The sequence below is a fragment of the Apteryx mantelli genome, chromosome 4 (genome assembly GCF_036417845.1).
Source record: "Apteryx mantelli isolate bAptMan1 chromosome 4, bAptMan1.hap1, whole genome shotgun sequence".
In the NCBI taxonomy this organism is placed as follows: Eukaryota; Metazoa; Chordata; class Aves; order Apterygiformes; family Apterygidae; genus Apteryx; species Apteryx mantelli.
In genome coordinates this window covers 21,468,441-21,489,063 of record NC_089981.1, presented here as the reverse complement: position 1 = coordinate 21,489,063, position 20,623 = coordinate 21,468,441, and the positions used below count along the sequence as shown (strand labels likewise).

Below are 20,623 nucleotides of genomic sequence, written 5' to 3'. Positions count from 1 at the left end.
TTGCTCATTGCTCACAGGCAAGTTTGTGAATGCTTCAGCAACTGCCTCCTCCTTCAAGCAAGCTGCCCAAAAGCTTACCCAAACCTGGGCCCCCTGCCACATTATCTGGCTGCCCTAACTAATGAGATAGTCTGTTTGCAAACACAGGCGTTGACAGACACTCTGGCAAGCGGATATGTAATACGCTCGGCACAACCGCGGATGCTAACCATTCCCAACCTGCACCAAGGCTTCCCGCTCGCCTGCGCTAATGAGAGGCTCTGCCTCCAGCCGAAACACAAGCCGCTGCTGAAGAGCTTTATGGGTACCTACAGCTCTTGTTTCCTTTTTCCTTGTTAAACTCATCTCTTTTTTTAAACCACGACCTCAGGGCTGGCTCCCTGGAGTATCCCTGGAAGCACAGCCTGCTCCAAGATCGCAGGACACGTTTGCGCCTCGTGGGATGCCGAGCTCCTCCCAGAGCAGCCCTGATTTCAGGGCTGCAAAGGTGGACACTTGGCAGGCTCTTCCCCTACAGGAAGGTCGAAGATGAGGAGAAAGGCCTCCAACAGCATTTGACTCTGCTTGGCAAAGCCACATTCTGCCAGGTGGCACCTTGCGATGGACAGGGCACATGGCCACGCCAACAGCCCTGCACAGGCGAGCTCACAACCACGCTGTTTGGAGCACTAATGCCCGATTGCCCTCTGGTTAGTCACCCGGTTTAACGTGTAATGTCTGTCATCTTTGGTCCATTCTCTCCTCCTCCCTCCAGAAGGAGGGCATGCCCATGGCAGAACACAACCTGACCAGCAAATTTCTGGTTCTGCGTTGCCTCGTGGTTCTTCAAGAACATGAAAGACCAAAGAAAGCCGCTTGAAATTAAGGCTCAGACTTGGATTCCCACAAGTTTTGGCACTGCTTCTAACAGAGGGAACTGGTATTGAACCAAGGGCCACTCAACCCATCCTCCTCCCTCCAGCAGCAACCAGCACGTCACGGCCCTTCCCAGGACCACACACGCAGCCCCCACCGATCTGTGGTTCGGGAGGTCTTACTCATGGAAACTGCTGTTTGCGAGGAGTCACACTGTAACATCCTGCCTCCACTGGGGCCTCCTCAGAAATAAGGACTTCACACCCAAGCGTGCTGCATCGCTGAATCCAGATGGCAGGGGAGAAGGACATGGAAAATGGAGGACGAATCACAGCAAGCCAGGATGGAAAGTGATTTGCTGGCCAAGCGGACAAGATGGAAAACATTACTAACCTATAGTCCTACGCAAGACCTTTCAACTGCTCCTGGATGCCCCACCATCACTACAGCGCCCGACAAGCTGCTCAACAACGGCTATGCATCTTTTGCCAAAAGCTTGCTGTCCCGTGTCTGAAAGGTCATTGAGCCTGCCACAAAAAATAGAGCATTTGCACGGATAAGAGAAGAAAGTATTGTATTACTGGAGAACATACCTCTCACCTGGCACAAACGTAACCCCGCGGGTGTAGCTCTTTCGCTGCTGCTAATCAGAGAGCCCAAAGAACAGGTAACAGCAGCCTGGTTTTGCTGCTGCTGTTGCTCAAGTCGCTTCAGTCACATTCTGGTCCCAGGTAAAGAACAAATCCTGCATGCTCACAGAGTACAAACTTCACAGAAAACTCAGTGATAACACACCAGATTAGCTTTTTAACTACCATCTGCCTTTTTCCATAACTGGAAAAAAAAAACGTGATTATCTGACATGGGTTGTAAACAGAGATCTGGCTGCTGTACACACAGATCACCACTTCTCTCCTGTTGAAGCGGATGTCACAAACAGCCCCGTATGGAGCTAGCAGAATGCTCTAAAAAAACAAGCTACAAAATTTATTTCAAAAACAGGATAGGCTTTGAACTTTGCAAGACTGGCATAAAGCCACAGGGAATATGAAGAGGCTAAAATGCTCCATTGCCCAAAATGCCAGTAAACTTGGCTAGACAGAAACACCAGTGCTCACCACACACAGACATCTCTGTCACCGCCCCCCCCGACACTTGCATCCCTCAGTGACAACTCAATGACTCAAACCCCCTCGTCGCCCTTTTCTAACGGTTGGCCACGTTCACCCCGTTTCACACAGCGAAGCGGTGCACGTGTGCAGGCAGGCCTTCTGCGACCCGCAAAGCGAGAAGAAAGGAAAAGTCCCACCTAGCCAGCAGCCCCCACCAGGCAGGCAGCTATTTCCTCCGCTTAGGCCCATTAGCGATTCAATTAATCATCCTACCAGTTAGGAGCCCTAGTCACGGATAAGGGCCCTCCTCATGGCACTGCTGGCTCTGAATCTTGTACGTTGATGTAACTATGGAGCTTCTCTATCACTTAAATAATCTTAGCTTCAGCTGAAGGCACTTTATATATAACACCAGAGCAATTTTTCAGCATTTCTGTAGCACCCATCAGCATCTCCAAGCACCTCTAAGGTAGCTGATTTAGCACCAGCCCCCAGAAGGAGGGGAAGGGGGACAACTTTAAAGAAATCCCATTGGAAAGAGAAGACAAAATGCATAGGAAAGGTTTTGCCAAAACCAGTCACTCAAACAGCTTCTTCTCTGATGCTATTGATGCATCTCAAATCCTTTCAACATCAATCAGCACAGAGAAAATACAAGGCTTGGCATAAAAATAGAAATCCGTAGGCTTAAGTTCTAGCCCACTCTCTTAATCGGTAACCTCGAGCAAGATCTCATCATTCACAAGAACGGGCCCAGCTTTCCCTTTGCCTCTGAAGTCAATGTATTAAGTAACAACTCCGAACATGCAAAGCAGAGATTCGCGGGCGTGCAAAGAAAACCTTAGCTAAGGAAAGACCAAAAAAAAAAGCCCAAACTCGACACAGCACCCTCCTGCCCGCACACCAGAGCAAATGAAGCTGCCAGGAATGTGCACTATTTATTACAGAGCATGATCGCTCTCCAGGCTTACTTCTCCCATTTGAGAGCCAACGGTAAGTTTGCATCACACCAGGTGCAGTATTATTTCCGTCGAGTCACCATAACCAGTGGTGTTCTTGCACTGAAGCTGTGAGTCGGGCTTTGGATGTGTTTCATTTTGATGTATTTGGATGTCAATTTTGGCAATTTGAGGAAACAGGGCTGCTATTTTACTGTTACAGCATTCAGAAAACTGAAGCAAGTTCATTTGCAGTTTCCAGTACTATTAACTGAATGGAGAGAGCTGCCTACTCCTGCCCTCCTCCTGAGGAACCAGTGAGATCATGCTGTTAGCAAGCATCATACTTCATTTTTAGCTGGAAAGACAGGCAGGGCAAAGGGTGCCCAGCTACAGAATGCACAGAGACTGGCAAACTACCAGCAAGAGAAGAAATGCAAGATGTGCAACAAAAACGGCTGCTATGTAATAGAGACGGGGTCACGTGGGCACGTTTCCAAACTCCTTCTCCATAGCACACGTTCAACATCTTCTCCAGCAAGAAAGTCAAAGCAATGAAGCATAGGACACTTTTTCAGCTAAGTCTGCTGTCATCCCGTTTTCTCTCTGCTTAGGTCCATTCCGACCCTCTCCACATTCTTCAAGTCCGCAAAGTGTTGGCCTACAAGCACACTCCAGAGCAGCACAGTCAAGGCACACAGTATATCATCATGAAATATTAAGCTGTGGGCATCACAAAAATGGCATCGATGTACTCTGGAAGAAACTAAACAGCCTGCAGGAGCCACTGGTGCCCTGCAAAGTATGTCTGGCATGGAGAACGGTTGTTCACAGTGAAAGACCATCAGGCAGCATACTAAAGAAAAAAAAAAAAAAACTAACAAAAGGAGGAAATACTTCTTCCATGTCACACACACAACCGGGCTGTGGCATGTTCTGCTACTAAGAACAAGCTATAGAAAGCATCTGAAAGGTAACAGGGCAAACTGCAGGAGAACAGGACTATCTGCAGCTACTAAAACTAGTAACTCATTCTCCTTCCCCAAGGATTCACTTTGGTTGTCACCAGACAGGACGCTGGGTGAGACAGACCCTCGCTGGAGCCCGTGTGCCACGTCTTACCCTCTTTAGTTATCATGTACCAGCATCACAAGCAAAGCTGAGAGTGGTTTGGGCCCCAACATTTGAGCCCCGTGTCCTGGCACGTTAAGAGATTATTCCCTGAAGGGCTCGGGCTCCGCAGTATGAGCGCACCAAACAGGGATCACAGATGCTTCGCGTTGTCCTGGCAGAGCACAACAGCAACCCGCTCTTTCTTGGGCAGCGGATTCACAGGGAATATTGTTTGCCCCGGCCCATAGCCCCAAGCAGTGAGACACAGCCTGTCCCATATTCTCCGTAGTGTGTCACCCTGAAACTGAAGCCACAAGTGTTCACATGGATGAGGACAAGCCCAATTCCCCTTCATCAACCCAAAGGCAGCTCAAACTCCAGGACTGAGTTCCCAAATGAGCTGCACAGAAGTTATCCAGCGTCCACAAGCACCCTTCTCACCAACTGCCCATTACAAAAGGCATCGGCCCTCAGGATCTATGAGCCACCAGCTTCACAGAGGAAATCTGTGAGGGTGAGAGGCATCTCCATCTGCCTAGACATCGGTGCCACACTGACCACTGTGATCTTGAGACACTGCAGCAAGCAGATCGTGCTTATGCAATTCTTATGCCACCAATTAGGACGAGCTTAAGATAGGCCTCGCTACACCACAGCTTTCCCACAATAAGCACTTACCAAAACCATTAATCAGTAGATGATGCTGGAAGGCTGTAAAAACAACTACACACACAAAGAAAAGAAAAACAGCCCTGTGTCACGCTGCTGAACAGAGCTTTTTAAAGCCATTTTATTGCTGCTCCTTTTTTCCTGTGTCCTCTGGCAGCTGAAACGCCGAGACCTTGACTCCAAAGCAAGCGTCCAAGATGACACCAGGCACAAGCAAAACTGCCAGGCCACCCCAGGGAGGCTTTGGGTGCGTTTTTCCTTCAACACAAAAACTTCTCTTGTTGACAGCAGCAATGTTCATGGCAGGGAGGAAGCTGATGAGCACCACGTCAGCGTTGCTCCGTCAGAAGATGTGTGTACGCAATACGGTCTTGGAAATAGGCTCAGATGCAGGACATCTCCAGCTTCCTCGAACCAGGAGCAGATGAGACACCAGTAACACAGAGCAGAGAGATCAAAGATCCCTCTACATACAGCAACCAACCGTCCAGAACAAACTAACAACAAAACCTTATTCCAGGAGGCAGTCCCTCCTTCGCTCTGTCCTCCAAACCTCGGCTGCTTTGCCAAGGCGCCTTGTCAGCCTTCTGCCCCGCTGTCAGAAGCTGCGGGTGCACAAGAGGAAGCCTTCGCGCATCGCTGTAGCTGCCTTCCAGTTTGGTGACCAAACCTTCCTGTTTCTCGGCACTCGTCATGCACTTCCTGCTCGCGGCAGCTGCTTTGAGTACTTGCGCGCACTACGAGCAACCAGGCACTCTCACATCAGGTCACTCACCTCTATGAGGTGGAAAAAAATAAAAAAAATAAGAGATTAAAAAAAAAGATCTGACCTGACAAGTGTGGGCATTACAGCCAGTAGAAACTGAAGTGATGATTGCAATAGCTTTCACCAGCAAGCCCCAGGTGAGAGGTGAAAATAAACAACGTGGCATTAGCCGCCTCCGGGGCTTGCGGAGACAGCTCAGCAAAGGGCATGAAACCTTTTGCAGTTGCAACATTTGTTGTCTAGGTAAATGAGGTGCTTTCGGCACACCTGGCTACCAGACTAGCACCTTCCCCCCGCGACACACTCACTCGCTTGGAGCGCACAGCGCTGCCTTCCCACGCACGCACAAACAAAACCGCTCTCGTCTCCCTGCTGACATACAGAAAATACCCTCCTTTTCCGTGCCCACACGCGTAACGCATCCAAACACTTCAGAGCATTGCGAAACCACAACGCAATTCCCCCTGAAGTTTTGTTTGAAGGCAGAGGAGAGGAAGAGCTGCGCCGACTCAACGCGGCTCCTGCACACAGCGCTATCGGAACGGCGCACGCAGAAACGCGTTGTGCTTCAGGGCAGACAAATCCCTCAGCAGAGCACATTAAAACCAGGACATCCTGTCAATGGGGTCTGTTTATTCACGGTCTCCGAGCCGCGAAGAAATGAGAGCTGACAGCAGCGGCCGTACAAGCAGTCTGTCCTCTCTGCTGCTCGCCGGACTCGTGTGCCAGCCACGCACCCCACGGGCACGCCGTACCCGCTCTTTGCATTTGGCATCCAGCCTTTAGGCGTGCAGCTAAAGCAATATTTCCTCTCATTCCTTCTCCCACCTCGCACCAGCAGGGCTTCTGGCAATAAGGAAAGTAAGCAGCAAAAGCAGCCCTCCTCCTCCAGCGTTCAGGGGTAAAGCAGCATCCTTAGCCCAGGATGACAAGCGAAAGCTGCGCTGAAGAAAGCATTAACCCTGAGCTCACAGCGAAAAGCTGGCTGCCACACGCGAGCCCGGGCAGACTGAAAGCACACTGCTTTGCTGCAGCGACAAGCGCCTCTCTCAGCGGCCGCTGCAATGGCCACAGCCAGGTCGTTTCTCCTTTCCGACTGTGTGCTTCTCAGCTTCCTTAAGGAACCAAAGGGGCGCGCAGGGCCGGTGCATCTCTCTTGGGCCAGACTTTCTTGCAGAACGCACTGGCCAACAAGCCCACCCACCCCAGCACTTATCAAACCAAGTATAACGGTGAACAGCCCAGAGATTTGGGCTCCTACCTTACCACGACACAGCACCGCGCTGCTTGACGGTGCTGGCAGAAAATGAACACAAGTGCTGCAACCAGCTCCCTTCCTCCTTGCTGTCCTTCTCCTCAGTTCAGTGAGATTACACTGGAGAACAGAACTGAAGCTGCCCTGGAAAAGCGGGGTTTAATTCACCGAAACGAAGCAAGAGCTAAGATGCCGCCTTCCTGCGTCCCAGTTCAGCATCTCCTGCTGCTCTTCCTTAGCCAGCTTCCTTCTGCTTGGGATTGCACAGTAAAAACCGTGGTGGGAACAGCTGCGGCATTTCTCAGGCTGCTGTGCAGACTGCAAAACTCACCCGCTTCTCCCATCTCAAAACAGCAGGTTTCTGGTGTAAGTAGCAAACCTTTAGAGGTCTCCGATGGCTTGTTTTTTCCTCCCTCACCTACAGCAGTTCATCTGTACAGCAGATGCTTCCTCTGTTAGTTTTGGTTTCTGTTTTGTTCAGGGTTATTTCTGTTTGCTCGCTTTTTTAATTATTATTATTTGAGTTGCTCTTAACAAAAAGCCCAGCTCTGGGCTGCAGCGTAAACGGTACATCAGAATGGCTGGCAGACTGCCCTTTTTAATCTGTTAATAACAATAGGGTTTTTTTTCCGTTTCAATTCCAGAGCAAGTGAATAGCTCAGCCTCTAGGGAAAAGATACAGTAACGCTGTATATCTCAAATCAAGTGGAGCGTTTAAGCGCAGATCGTGCAAAACACGCACCCGTGATTCACGCAGAGCGAGCCCGTGCCCTGCAACGTCTGCTCTTTCGCCAGAGCCCGAGCGTGCTTTAGGGACGAGCTTACTAAACCAAAAGCAAGCTGGCACCTCCTCGCCTCTCTCGCGGGGAGGACATCCCACGGGTTTTTGGTTGGAAAAAAATCTCTCAGAAACTTGGAGTATCACGTGAGCATCCACTACACTGCTATTCTGACTAACGTTTACAGCAAAAATCAGTTTGAAGCTACAAAGCACGGCCCAGAGACCTGCATAGGTCTAAGCATCAGCCACCAAATTTTGGACCGGGTTAAACTTCAGGGCTGCTTACAGCATGGATTACACTCACCTTCAATCTGTTTTAGCCACCCTACACCTGGAACATGTGTATTATGCCTCACATGTGATGCAGCCAAGTTCCTCATTAAAGTGTATGATTTACACCCGCAGAGAAAACTAGCCTTAAATGGGCACTATTAACAGCCAAAGAGAGCAATATCTAACTGCAAACGTGCCGCGCGAGGGACCATGCCCAATTTCATTGCTCCTCAAGACAAGCCTGAGGAACCCACACAGGCTGTGGCACTCCAGAAAGAATAGTTTCTACTTGCAAAATAACACTCGCTACATGTGCGGAGTGTGTTTCAGATTAGGTTTTGTTTTCTTTTAATATTGTCAACTTTTCTTTTTGAAGCCAGATCAAGAGATTGCTCCTCAGTGTTTTGCATTCATTTATCTTGACCATCGGCAGCAAGTTTTTTGCAACCCTCAGAGGAACCTCTCCTTTGCAATACTCACAACTGAAGAATTAATGCCCATTAGACAAAATCGCAGAAGAATTAGACAGTCTGGCCAGCTGCTTGTTTTGAAGAGCCTTTGTGGTTTTCTAAGGCAGAACAATCATTCAGATAAACCAAGATAATCATTGCTTTCATAAAATGTAATTCTAGATTTAGAAGGAAAAAAAATGCACAATAGGAATTAATCAAAAGACTTGTCTTCAACAAGGTCACGTTTCCCAATAACAAGGAGGAGACTGCCCAATTTACAGATCAATGCAGCTCAAATCATCCAGGAAGCATGAGCACTTTTCAAGTTTAGCCCAATGCTTAGGGCAATCCTTCATTAGATATATTAATAGCTATCAATAACATGAATAGTTACGTCTACAAGTATAGTTTTACCCAGCTAAAAATGCACGTTGTATGCATTTTGCAGGCTGCTTGCACCACAGCATCAATACCTAAATCATGTTTTCATGTGCATAACTACTGAAGTGCAGCTATTAAGAAAGTGTTACGGATCTAACTTTTAAAGCATTGACACCAAGTCTGTTTTATTGGACTTCATCCTTGCCGCTTTTACAGTCTTATTAAGGATAGGAGGGGATGATTTTGCGCATTTCTTACCTTTTTTTTTTTTATTCGCGGATACCAATACTCTGTGGGGTTGCAAATATAGCAGCATAGGAGTGCCTTGTATGCCTGTAGCTTGCCAACTCGGAATGGCAAAACCAAAACAATCCTGAGCAGCGTGTCAACCTGAAGGCACAGGAGCCCTTTTAGCTGTACTAGCATACCGCTTTCATGGTCTTGACAACATAATTTGCACGTTAAGGCAAGGTTATAATGATAGGCTCTTAAGAGAGTATGCCAGCTGCAAACCCAAACCCTTTGCTTGAGCGCTGAAAACAGGTTTTCAGACAGATTCTCCAGGTTAACCACTCGCAAGCAGAAACAGCAGCTGTTTTTTTCTGGACAACATTAGCCGGGCGCACTTGTAGGCCCTTCCACTTGTCCAAAGTCCTCGAGTCAAAGGTAGTCTAACGCAAAGGGTTTCCACCAGGAAAGCAAAAGTCTCTTTCACAACATGCCTGCATCCCTGCCACGCCAAACCTCTTTGGGGAGAAAGCTCAAGCAAGCTCTAGGGCCCCAGGACACCTTTTGGTTTATTTGGGCGCAGTTAAGTTGCCGATATCCTTGGCATTGAGCTACTTTTACAAATGTTCTCTCTCTCTAAATAATTATCCAAGAGAGCTTCTTAATTGGGGTAGAGGATAGGCTGACTTAAATACCAGCCAACCTCCTTGGAGGGTTGTTTAACTCAGCCTTCAACACCAGACACGAGTCAGAGACAGAAAGCACCAGTGCAGGGACAAGACTCCTGGTGATCTGAACAGCACGTCCAGTGGCAGAAAAAGGAGGAATGACATTTTCATTCAAAAATAATCTCAGTCTTCAAAAAACTGTCAATTACATACCTTTCCTAATATTGCATTTTTTAATTGACCGAGTTCGACTCCAGGGCTGCTTACGGCATGGATTACACTTGCCTTCAATCTGTTTTAGCCACGCTACTACACCTGGAACAATTCTAATTCGAACTGCTGCACAGAGCAGCATAACCACCTTCCTACCTTATAGCTTTGACATTTTCAGGTAATCATGACTAAACCTACCTAGGGCATGCTTCAGTGACACGGTTAGGGCACTTGCTAAAACATTCCTACGTTTAATCTACACAGAAAGCCTTCTGAAGACTGAACATCAGTATTTTTCGCTGATGTTTGAAAACAACTGTAGAAACAGTTGCTTATGGCAACCTTAAGTGAAACAAGGTTAAGCGAGGAAAGAAAACACATTCTTTCCTACACAAACAAAAATCATTACCATGCTTAGAGTATTACTCCAAGTCCATATGAGCAAGCACTGCATAATTTTGAAGAAAAAAAATAATAATTAGTATCTTCCACACCTAACCCCAAGCTTCTCAGAGGGGCTGACACGAGGAGGCACGGCTTGAAAAGCGGTCAAAGCCTGGAAGAGGAGGATTATCTCTGTTGCGAGGCTGAGCCATTGCCAGCAGCAAGCCTGCAAACTACAGCTGCCCTTCCACAAGAATGTAACCGAGGAAAAGCATCTCCAAAAAAACCAGAGAGGTTTTAATTGGGATTAAAAGCACTTGAGTTTGCAGTTCTGAAGGCATGACCTCAGAAGAGGTACTCTGAGAAATGCTCCTCTCTTATGTGGTTTCTTTAATGGCATCTTCATTACTGTATAAAGGGGGGGAACGAATTCATTCAACATGCATTCGGCCTCTAGCTGCTTAATCAAAACATTTTTCTATGACCATTTAATAGTTGGATCACATTGAATCTGTTTTGACTAGAAGCAGCGCCACTGGTTTCCCACATGTGGATTCTATTGCAAAATTTTGGGTTGCACTGGAGAAAAGTTAATTCAAAGGAGAAATGAGAACTGTGACTTGAGAAAAGGGTAGCAATCTCTACATGGGTCCCCTCCTCCCTCCTGTTTCCCCCCGCTCCCCTTTTTTCACGTTGTTTTTCCCGGTTGAAGGAGAAAGGAAACCTACATCAGTATTTCACAAGTCCTGGTGAGGAGCAGCACTGTAGGGTCATCTCACAGTAATATATCAGCTAATAAATAAATAAATCAATAAACAAAGACCCACACGTTACTGGCCCTTCATTCTCTGCAGCAAAACACTAAAGACACACATAAGCACGTGCCTAACTCTGTGCTCTGGCACATTACAAGCAAGGTTGAATTAAGAAGTCCCAAAATATCCCAGAAATGTTGCCAGTGCCTATGGCGAGTACTTGGGTTTGCTGCGCCCCTCGCCCTTCTGGCTGCAGCAAAGGAAAGCGTTTTGCCCGGGGCTTCTGCTTCCAATTACTACCCGAAGTGCAAATACACATTTCTTTATGCACGAAGCCCCAGTTTCAAGAGCAGCCATCGCTGTGCCAAGCCCAGCACACGCGCGGTAGCCGATTAGCACATCGTTCGTTAGAGCTCACGCAACACGGGCTCACTCGATCAGCTAAATAATTACCGGGACATTTTTACATCTCCTGAACGTGGGATCACGAGCGGAAAAGCCGCAAGGTCACGGTAATTATTTAGCGTTTGAGGAGCGTTTGGTGACCTGCTGTAGCGGGCGGGTGGCCCCGAGGCTCCACCTAAGAAACCAGCGGAGCTTTGCAGATGGACACGGCGCAGACGCGGGGCCCGGCTCGCCTTCCAAGTGCAGAGCAGGTAAAGAGAGAAACATCTTCAGCGCCAAGTTTTTTCAGGTCTGCTCAATGTGCATGCCTACAGAACCTGGTAACAGCCTGTTATTTCTGGAGCAGTGCAAGGGGAAAAAATAGGCCTTGGGCTGGAAGGGAAGAAGCAGATTGAACACATAGGATGCTATGCAGAAACACGCAGCAGCAGAGGTCATTACACTGCTAAAAACTTCACATTTCTCCATAAAGCCAGTTCCATATGAAGTCCAGCTTAAAACTGAACTTGGCACCATCTTAGCTGAAACTTGGCCAAACAAACAAACAAAAAACCCCACAAGCATCACAGTCAGAAACTCACACTTTGGCCAAGCGTAAGCACTACAAAAGGAGCCTTTCTGCCCGAAGCTTTGAACATGAGACGGTCTGCAAAAGGAAAAACTGCTCCCATGTTTCTGCAAAGCGACTCTGGGGACTCCAGAAGCATTGAGACTGCTTTAGTCAGAGTCAAAAGGAAAAAAGCCCATAAAATTAGAAGACAATGTGAACAACGCTGAGCTATTCGGTCAAAAATGAAAGCTGCTGCTGCTGTGAAAGAAGGGGAAATGCCCACAAAAGCTTTGGGAAACACTGCCTGAAACCCTCGGGAAAGAAAGAAAAATAGAGACATACTTTTAAAAATTCAGGATGACTGGCACTTAAAAGTAACACAAGCAAAGTACAGCAGTCCTGTGCTAGAAACTATAGACAAAAAAACCATCTTCCTTGGGTCACTCATTCCAGCTTCCATGAGCTCATTTTTGTCCATTTTAATCCACGAGTATATTTGAGCAGCTTTCTGCTAGCCGGCTTGGTGATTCCTGCAGCCCGTGCTCCGCAGGGGAAGCGCCGGCTGCAGCCCCACGGCCTCCCCACCCTGTTCCCTTGGCTGCTGCCGCGGCTCCCACCCACGCGCAGGCCAAGCCGTGGTGTCGGGACCGCCGGCACCGTACCTTGAGACTGCCTCTGCGTAGCACCGAGCCAGAGGGAAAACAGGGAATGAAAGAGCGATTGTGGGGCCGGAGGGAGGAGGCGCTGCGTCGGCTGGGCAAGTCGGGCTCCGTCCTCCGCAGCTCCGCTCTGTCCCAGCGCGCGTTAATCAATGCAAGGGCATGAGCCAGAAAGCACAATGCACAAGGCAACAGGGCAAACGGCCCACGGTACGCGGGACTCCTTGAGCTCGGCTCGAAAAGCGCTTTTTACAAGGCTGGAGCCGTCACCCCTGCAACGCAGAGGCAAGCGAACACGTGGGAGGCCCAGAGCAACACAACCAGCAGCAGCAAGACCTCAAGCACATCACCAGCTCTGCCCGGACAGTCACGTTTCCACAGTGAGCACGGCCAGCGAGGCCCAAAGAGCAGCTGCCCAAGGCAAGCTTAAAAACGGATACTTCAGGGATCAGTTAATACACCTGGAAACAGCAGGCAAGTCCTCATGCCGGCATTCCCACTGGAATAATCAAAGCATACCTCAGGCCCCGCTGCAGCAATTTTGCAGGGTTAGATAGCATAAAAATAGAAGTAGCTGGCGAGCCACAATTCTGCTGGGAATCCACAAGAAACTCTTGCCTTAAAGTTCCCATTTCCACCTGCTTCCTCGACCTCATCCTCCTAACGTCTGGCAGCCCGACGCAGAGCTCCTCATCCACGCAGATTCAACAGCACTCGGAGAATGAAGTCCAATCGCAGCTGTATGTCAGCCAGCAATGACTGAACTCCGGTTCTTCTATGTTTAAAAAGCCAGGAGAAATGCAAGACGAAAGCTTCTGTACAGCCAGAAAACTGGAGTCAGCATTGCCTGCGCCATCAGTAGCATCCCGGAGCCAACAGGGGATCCAAGCAAGCAGCCACAACTTGGGTTTTATAAACCCTCCGCACACTAAACCCAAATCATCCAGCAGTGCCGTCACTCTCCCTCCCTCGTTTTCAACTGCAATAACCGTTTCCCTAAGTCTCAAAGACCTAAAAATACTTCTTATCGTTTAACGAGCCAGCAATTCCTTTGAGACCAGCTGAGGCTGAAGACCAAGCTTACCAGACGACGGCAGCAGGACTCTAAAGCAGAGCGCTAGCATTCGTCTCGAAGAAGCGGCACCGTTCAGACGATATTAAAGCAAGGAACAAAGCACAGCCCAAACAAGTCTGGATGAGAGCTGTATTTTTTTTATCCGAGGAAAACAAGTAAGTTAACTGAATGGAAACTCAGCCAAAAAGCAAAAAGCAACACAATCTTTTGCTGAACCGATAAAATATTTGATAGTCTGCTGTGTTTCTAGCTTAAAGCGAAAACATAGAATATCCTCAGTGTTTTCGTTTCTTTCTTTTTCTGGGATATGGTTTTTAGCGCTAAGCTTGTTTTTCACCTGAGGGTAAGTAATGCAAAAAGGAACACAAAAAACCCAACGTGAATGACAACTAAAGAGCAGCCATCTGTGTGGGTGTTTCTCTTTCCAAATCAAACTCAGAGTGAAAAGGGTTTTCCAAAGAGTCGGCCAAGGAAAGGGTAACTTCATAAAGCACCTCAGCGAGATCCGACCGGAGAGTATGCTTCATGCGAATACCATACCTCAGAAATTATTCCCTGCTGCCCGCTACCAGCAGCCCTTCCAGATGGCCAGCAGTCTTTCCTTTCCTACCCTTTTTAAAACTGCAGTTAGAAACTGCTCTAAAGCATACTTTGTTTGGAAAGCAAACGGACAGGAAGGACTTCAGCTGGCCTGCAGAGCCCGAACATCTCTCATGCCTCTACATCAGGTCACTGAAACGCCACCCGTATAATGATCACCACTACCGCCATAGTGCAAATACAAATGAGCGATTTTTTCCTCACATCTCTGGTTTCACCACAACTGTCAAGCACCACGTTGGCGAATAATTATATAGCGAAGCAGGAAAACAAACTGAGCGCATCTCAAGGGATAAGTAGTGGTTTAGGCAGGCACCAAACAACTGCATGTCAACGAAGACTACACCAGAGTTTTACATCTGAAAGCAAACTCATTCCAAGGCACTTCAGTTTGCACTGTCAGAGGGCTGGGTAACCCGGAACCGCCAAATGCCAAAAACCAGGCTTGCGTGTCAAAACCGCTCATCTACGTTGAACAAAGTCTCTTCATTTTTAAAAGCTGTGATCTGAGCACAGGCACTGCAAAAGTCAGCTCTGTCCTTCACTGCGCAGCAACCCAGACACAGCCCTACTACCACTGCAACCACACACGAAGACCCGGACGTTGAAGTCTAGCCCCAACGTGGCCACTCCTTGCTTGCCAGACTATCTGGAGCAAGAGGTTACCAGCCAAATGAAGTTCTTGCCCGGCTCAAAAGCCAGGAAATCTGCAAAATAAAAACACAGGCCAGAACAAATTGTGTCCTGTCCCCAAACGGGCCTGGAGGAATCCTCACATCGGACCGGGGTGGGGGCAGCCAGAAGTTGTTCAAGGCTAGACCAGAAAATGCAACAAGTGATGGACACCAGCATCAACTGTAGTGAAAACTTGCACTGGCCTCTCTCCCTAGGCACCACTTCCAAAGGCAGGGAGTTCACAGCCTCCCTAGGTCACTCGTTCTAGCACTTGGCTACTCGTCTGAGGAGAAGCCCCAGCCAAAACAAGCACCAAACTATTTATTAAAACAGCCAGACAGCACCAAAGACACGATCATCATGATGTGCTGCAGAACTTGGCACGAGGTGTTCGCAGCACTTATAGTTTTACAGGGTTTCAAAAGTAACAGGACAGACTTGGAGGAGAATATCTACCCATGACTACTAAATGCACAGGCACACACATTGCCTCTGGGAGTCAGCGAATTTGTTTTTTCTGGAAACTGGGAGCGTATTCAGAAGATCAGCGTAACTCTATAATCCCTATCACTCCTTGCCCTTCTAAAAAGCAGACCAAGAGACACAGGCAACTTGACAACCTTGATGCAAAAGTGAGGAATGTCACCAGCAGCATAACACTTCCAGCTAAAACTAATCATCAGATCCTCACTTGAGGAGATGATGTTCAAACCATCATCCTGGGAAAGGCGGCCAGCAAATTACAATACACGCCCATGTACTTCAAGCGTAGTGCACTAATACCAGTAAAAATTAACGCATAGGAGAAATATTTTCCTCAAAGCCAGAGGTGGATACCTCCTCCAAGCACTCAACATCCAGAGTGAAATCCTCCTTGCTGTCTCAAAGCTCAGAAGAAAACACTGACCCGTGGGTGCCCTGAGACACTTGCTCATTTTGTAACAAGCTGCTGTAGAAGGAAGCCAAGCTGAACTGTTCACGTGCTTAAGGCCATTTGAAGTAGAGACTTACTTGCCTAATGTGCAAGTGTCCTTCCAGCATTCTGAGGGCACGAGACAGAAAGCAAAGGAAATGTTATCCAGGGAGAAGGCCGGGATAAGATAGGCATTCCCGTTAAACAACTACCAGTACCAGGAAAAAAATTAACACAAACTTTCCCTAAAGAAGTTTTTCAGAATTATAAAACCTACATATCCCAAAAGTCAGATTAAAGGACACTTACACTCCCCTGACTCTAATGCTGTATTCAATTTTTAAGTGCTGCACCTTTTCTAGAACTCAAGCAATACACGGAGAAAACACTTTTCAGGGTGGTTTATTTGGTTCAGTTGTGTTTTTGGTTGACCACAGGATCAAACGGACTACGGGAATTGATTTGCCACTGATGGAGCTGGCACAGCCGCCACACCTAGAAGATACCGCTTCCAGACTTCGGGGAGGCAGGAGCAGCACAGGACTGACTGCTGCAACAACACTGAGACACCTGGAAAGACAAACAGACATCCAGCCCTCATCAGGCAACATGTTCTGACCTACACATTAACAGGGAATTGGAAAGTCCATTGATAACGAGTAAGTCTGCAGGCCTTGCTAAGAACCAGGGAAAGCCGAGTAGCTAAAACAATCCCACCTTGCCAACAGACGCAGACGGTTCTCCAAAGTAAGAAGATAAAGTGTCCTAAGAACACATAAGCTCTCCTGGGGAAAAAGTCCTTTCTGGCACTTAATTTCTCCCCATCTTCCCAGGAAGCTAAGTAGGAAATAAGAGAGTTCCCTCACTGCATAAATTCTTCTATCAAGTTAAATTAGATTAGTTCCCCTGGGAAAGATTACTGCTCTAGACAGTTAATGGGTGCTGTTCTCTCAGTCCTCATGGTGCTTTTCACCAGATGACTGAAATGGTACTTAAAAGTTTCATCCCCTGTTCCTTCACAAAGATGCATCTCCATTATCTGCAGGCCATACTGTTCAGCAGAGCAGAAGAGAAGCAAAGTACACCCACTCCGAATGAATACAGAAAATCCTAGTGCTATTTGCCCTTTCTTCTGTTTCCAAACATTCAAAAGAAAATTGAATCTCAAAAACTTCCTCCCCATTTTGTTAATGGAACTGTAACAAACCCGCTGTGCAATTCTCTGCAAGAGGCTGTGAAAAACAGAGCAAAGCAAACTGCAGGGGTTAACCTGCAGGGCAGCTACTTAAGTAGAAGCAGCAGACAACAAATCATTTATATGCACGTGGAGCCAAGTCTCATTTGTCAGAGGAGCAAGTATCAAAGGCTTTGAACATATTCATCCACTCCCTAATGTCTTAGAAGTCTTGTTTGCAGCCTTACGACTAACTATAACAAAGATGCTTCTATAAAAGGAGTGGTTATAGCGTCAGGGAACAGGCCAGGACAAGAACCGTGGGGGGAAAAAGCTCCCCGTGCCTCTGAAAGGTAGTTTTTCCATGTAAAAAGCCAGTACAAGACCCACAACAGTTAAATGCACAAGAAACCAATGTACTGGAGAAATAGGTGGCACGTCTGGAGGAATCCCCTAATCCTTTTCAACAAACTGCTTATGCAGAGTCCTAAAGAGCAAAGAGATATCAGATACCAAACTGACAACACCCCACACTGGAGCTGGTCACTGAAGCTACCAATCTTTTGGCTGGACCTTGAGCAACAATTCCTATGTTCACCTATGCGCACCATCCATTGGATAACTTAACTTCCGCGCAGACACAAAACGCCGTCCCATAAGCCGACACATCCCACAAAAAATATTCCAAGAGAACAAAACAGACACCAAGTCCATTCTTGCACTGTTTATTTACTTCTGTGGCAGCTGACACGAGCTAAAACAGCAGCAATTTGGGTAACCAAATCCATCATCCAGCTTTTGCCATCTAGCATGCACTCTTGTATCCACTACTTGAACAACTCTCAACTATTTAATTACCCATTGCAGCAAATGCAACGTTGTTCTTAACTTAGATTGCCAACCCTTATGCTCTTACATGTGTCTCAAGTTATTTCTTCAAATCAGCAGTTAGATTTTTTGCTAGCTAATGCAACATTTCTTCTCTCCTCCCCCTCCCTTCCCTTACCCCAAGTATTCAGTGACATTGCTTCTTTTGCCTCCTTTGCAAATTACACTGCTAATGCTGAACTTTTGCCAGTTAGACATGGAAAGCCTTGACTAAAAATAAACAAAACTTCAGAAAAGAAACCCCTTTCTAATAAAATGTTGTGAATAATTAATGCAAATAGACATAAAAAGAGAACAAAGTCAACCTACAGAAACGCGTAAGAATCATCAAGCTCAACAGATAGCTATCTCCAACTCCGATAACTTGCCCCATCTTGAAGAGAAAATAAAATAAAGAGGAGGAGAGGTAGGATTGAGGGGGCAGGGGTAAAATCAAGTTTCCATCTGCTTTTTCAGCTTCCCCCTCACCTTCAGCTAGCAGATTTGTGACTGGCAAGCAAATAGCAAACACTCCCCTGTACCAAGTCACACTTGCTCCCTAAAAATGCAGTTTTCGTAAGAGCAATGAGCCTCGCAGCCCTTTATCAGCCCCTGTTCCTCCAGCCAGCTAGGCACTAGCCTCTTCCTTGGTCCAAAATTTGGTTTGTTTATCGTTCTTCTTAAAATGCTAATTCAAGCATCACCTTACACAATCTGAGGATTATTCCGTACTATCACATATTGCCCCCATTTCCTACGAACCAAATTGCTCACCACCCGTACGGAGGAAGTGGATGATAAACTGTTCCCCACACAGCCAGCAAAGAAGGCAAAACTGCATTACAGGAAATTCGCTGCAGTCCTTCAGGGACATAAGGAAAGAGCGTTTGCTTTCGCCACCCGAGTCACCGGGAGTCCAGGGAATTGATTCAGCACCATTTCCCCCGATGCAGGCACACCTGAAGCAGCTCTGCTAGCACGTGGAAGCAACTCTTACCTTTGCTGTTCCCCTTTCCATTACATCTCTGCCCTTAAATTGAGGTCTTGCAAGCCAGAACGTCACTTAATTAAAGGAAAGTGCAAGTAGCTGGCTAGCACTGGCAGCACATACTCTACTAACTGGCTCTGCTTTAAGCTCAGAAGCACAGTGCTCTAAACTCCAGTAAATACACGGGAATTAAGTGGAAACAGCTCCACCCCAACTCCTACTCCTGCAATGTGCTTGCCACGCCGCCCAGATGATCCTGGAGGAACCAGGTTTTCAAGAAAGATTGCTTCCCGTAATTAATGTATTTCATTCTTTAGGGAGCCTTGACTTCACAAGAGGTATCCCGCTGCACTAACTTCTTTGCTCGGCAGCGTTCAAAAGCCAAAATCTACATCTGACAAACAGGAGGGAAAAAAATTACCTCCAACTCATTTAACTTCTACTTATTAGTCACTACGGGCCCAGCCTTGAAATACAAAGGTCTGGAGGATGGACCAGGTGCTGTCAAAGACTCGCAAAAATCTTATCTGCCACAGTTTCTAAATCTTTCTAATTCTTTCTAACACACTTTATAAAGCGAGTTAAGGACTGTGTTTTCCTACAGTCGAAAGGGCCATTTCAGACAGGCCAAACACGATGAAGTACTGTTCTGAAAAGAGAGCCATTAGGGATGGACCCTTGCAAAAAAGCATAAATTCTTAGAGCAAGTTGAAGGCTCAAGCTCAGCATGCCAGGCTGATGTCTTCATGTTCACTGAAATTCCCCCAGCAGCATTCATTTACACACCTCTCGGACCTCCCCTGAGTGACCACAAAAAGCAAAATATTCCACTTTGATTCCAATGGTCATATATGGAGCATTGCCTGGTTGGCTGGGAATATAATGGCAGTTACTAAAAAAGCAGCCTGCGACCCAGCCCTATCTTTTCTCCTCTTCAAATTAATGCCGTAATTGAAATCAAGGTACAAGTGGACCTGTCGGTAGTATAACAAGGGGCAATTACTGAGAGCCTGGTCGGCATCTTGGTAACTGTAATCAACTCAAAGAATCCACTTAGGCTGCCAAACAGCTTCAGAGATCCCAGGTGAGATTTTGCAGCTGAGCACTGATGCCTTAAAGCAATAAATACATTGAGTAACTCGAGCAGAAAGACGCATCGGGCAGCACAGCAGAGGCATTACTCCACTGCTTCTGATAGCAATCAGAGGCAGGGCAGAGCAGTAATTCTCCAGGGGGAATAAGCTGCTACAGGCTGTGCCTGCTCTAAGTACAGAAACCTTAAGAAAACAACAGCAGATTTGTTCTCGTTGCAGTAGCCACATAAAAGCGGCTTCCTCCTGCTGCGACTTGGGATCGCAGGTGTAGGCCTGCTAGAGGGGAACCCATTAAAGGCCATCAGAGGCGGCACACAGCAGCACAGTAACGAAGCAGCAAGCCGCAGCAGCCTGCGCACGAGCTAGTGACGAGGACGCGATTCGCAGGCCGCTGAAGGCAGCCGAGAGCCTCCTTGCTGGGTGGCCGTGACTCAGGCTGTGCCGGGTGCGCGGCAGAGCCTTTACAGGCGGGGCGAAACGCAGGAAACGCCAGCTACTCACCGCCGCGCCACGAACAGCTCCTCCGCAGGCCCTCAGAGTCACACAGCTCTTCTGCCCTTCTGCAAACACTACCAAACAGTATTTATTTTCTCCAAGGTGTCTCACACACTGAAGTACCTTGGACCTTACCTAGAGTCAAGCTCCAACTCGCAGCCTCGTCATGTTTGATGACGAGGACATGACACACGCACGACACGCACGGCTGCATCCGTGCCAGGGCAGGGGACTGAGGACAGTCCGACACTGACAAAGCTACAGTTTCTCCTGCTCTAACGTTGG

General features: G+C 47.6%; 1 protein-coding gene across 4 annotated transcripts in view; it reads right to left on the bottom strand.

Moving 5' to 3' along the window:
- LOC106494859 (USP6 N-terminal-like protein) overlaps positions 1–20,623 on the bottom strand; it is a 96,508-nt gene that overhangs the window by 64,477 nt on the left and 11,408 nt on the right. Inside the window, exon 1 of one of the 4 annotated variants that reach the window (XM_067295947.1) lies at positions 7,040–7,062. The exons of the other annotated variants lie outside the window; for them this stretch is intronic. The gene's annotated coding sequence lies outside the window, so the exon portion shown is untranslated. Of the gene's footprint in view, positions 1–7,039; positions 7,063–20,623 lie in introns of those variants that run through there. 4 annotated transcript variants of the gene reach the window in all.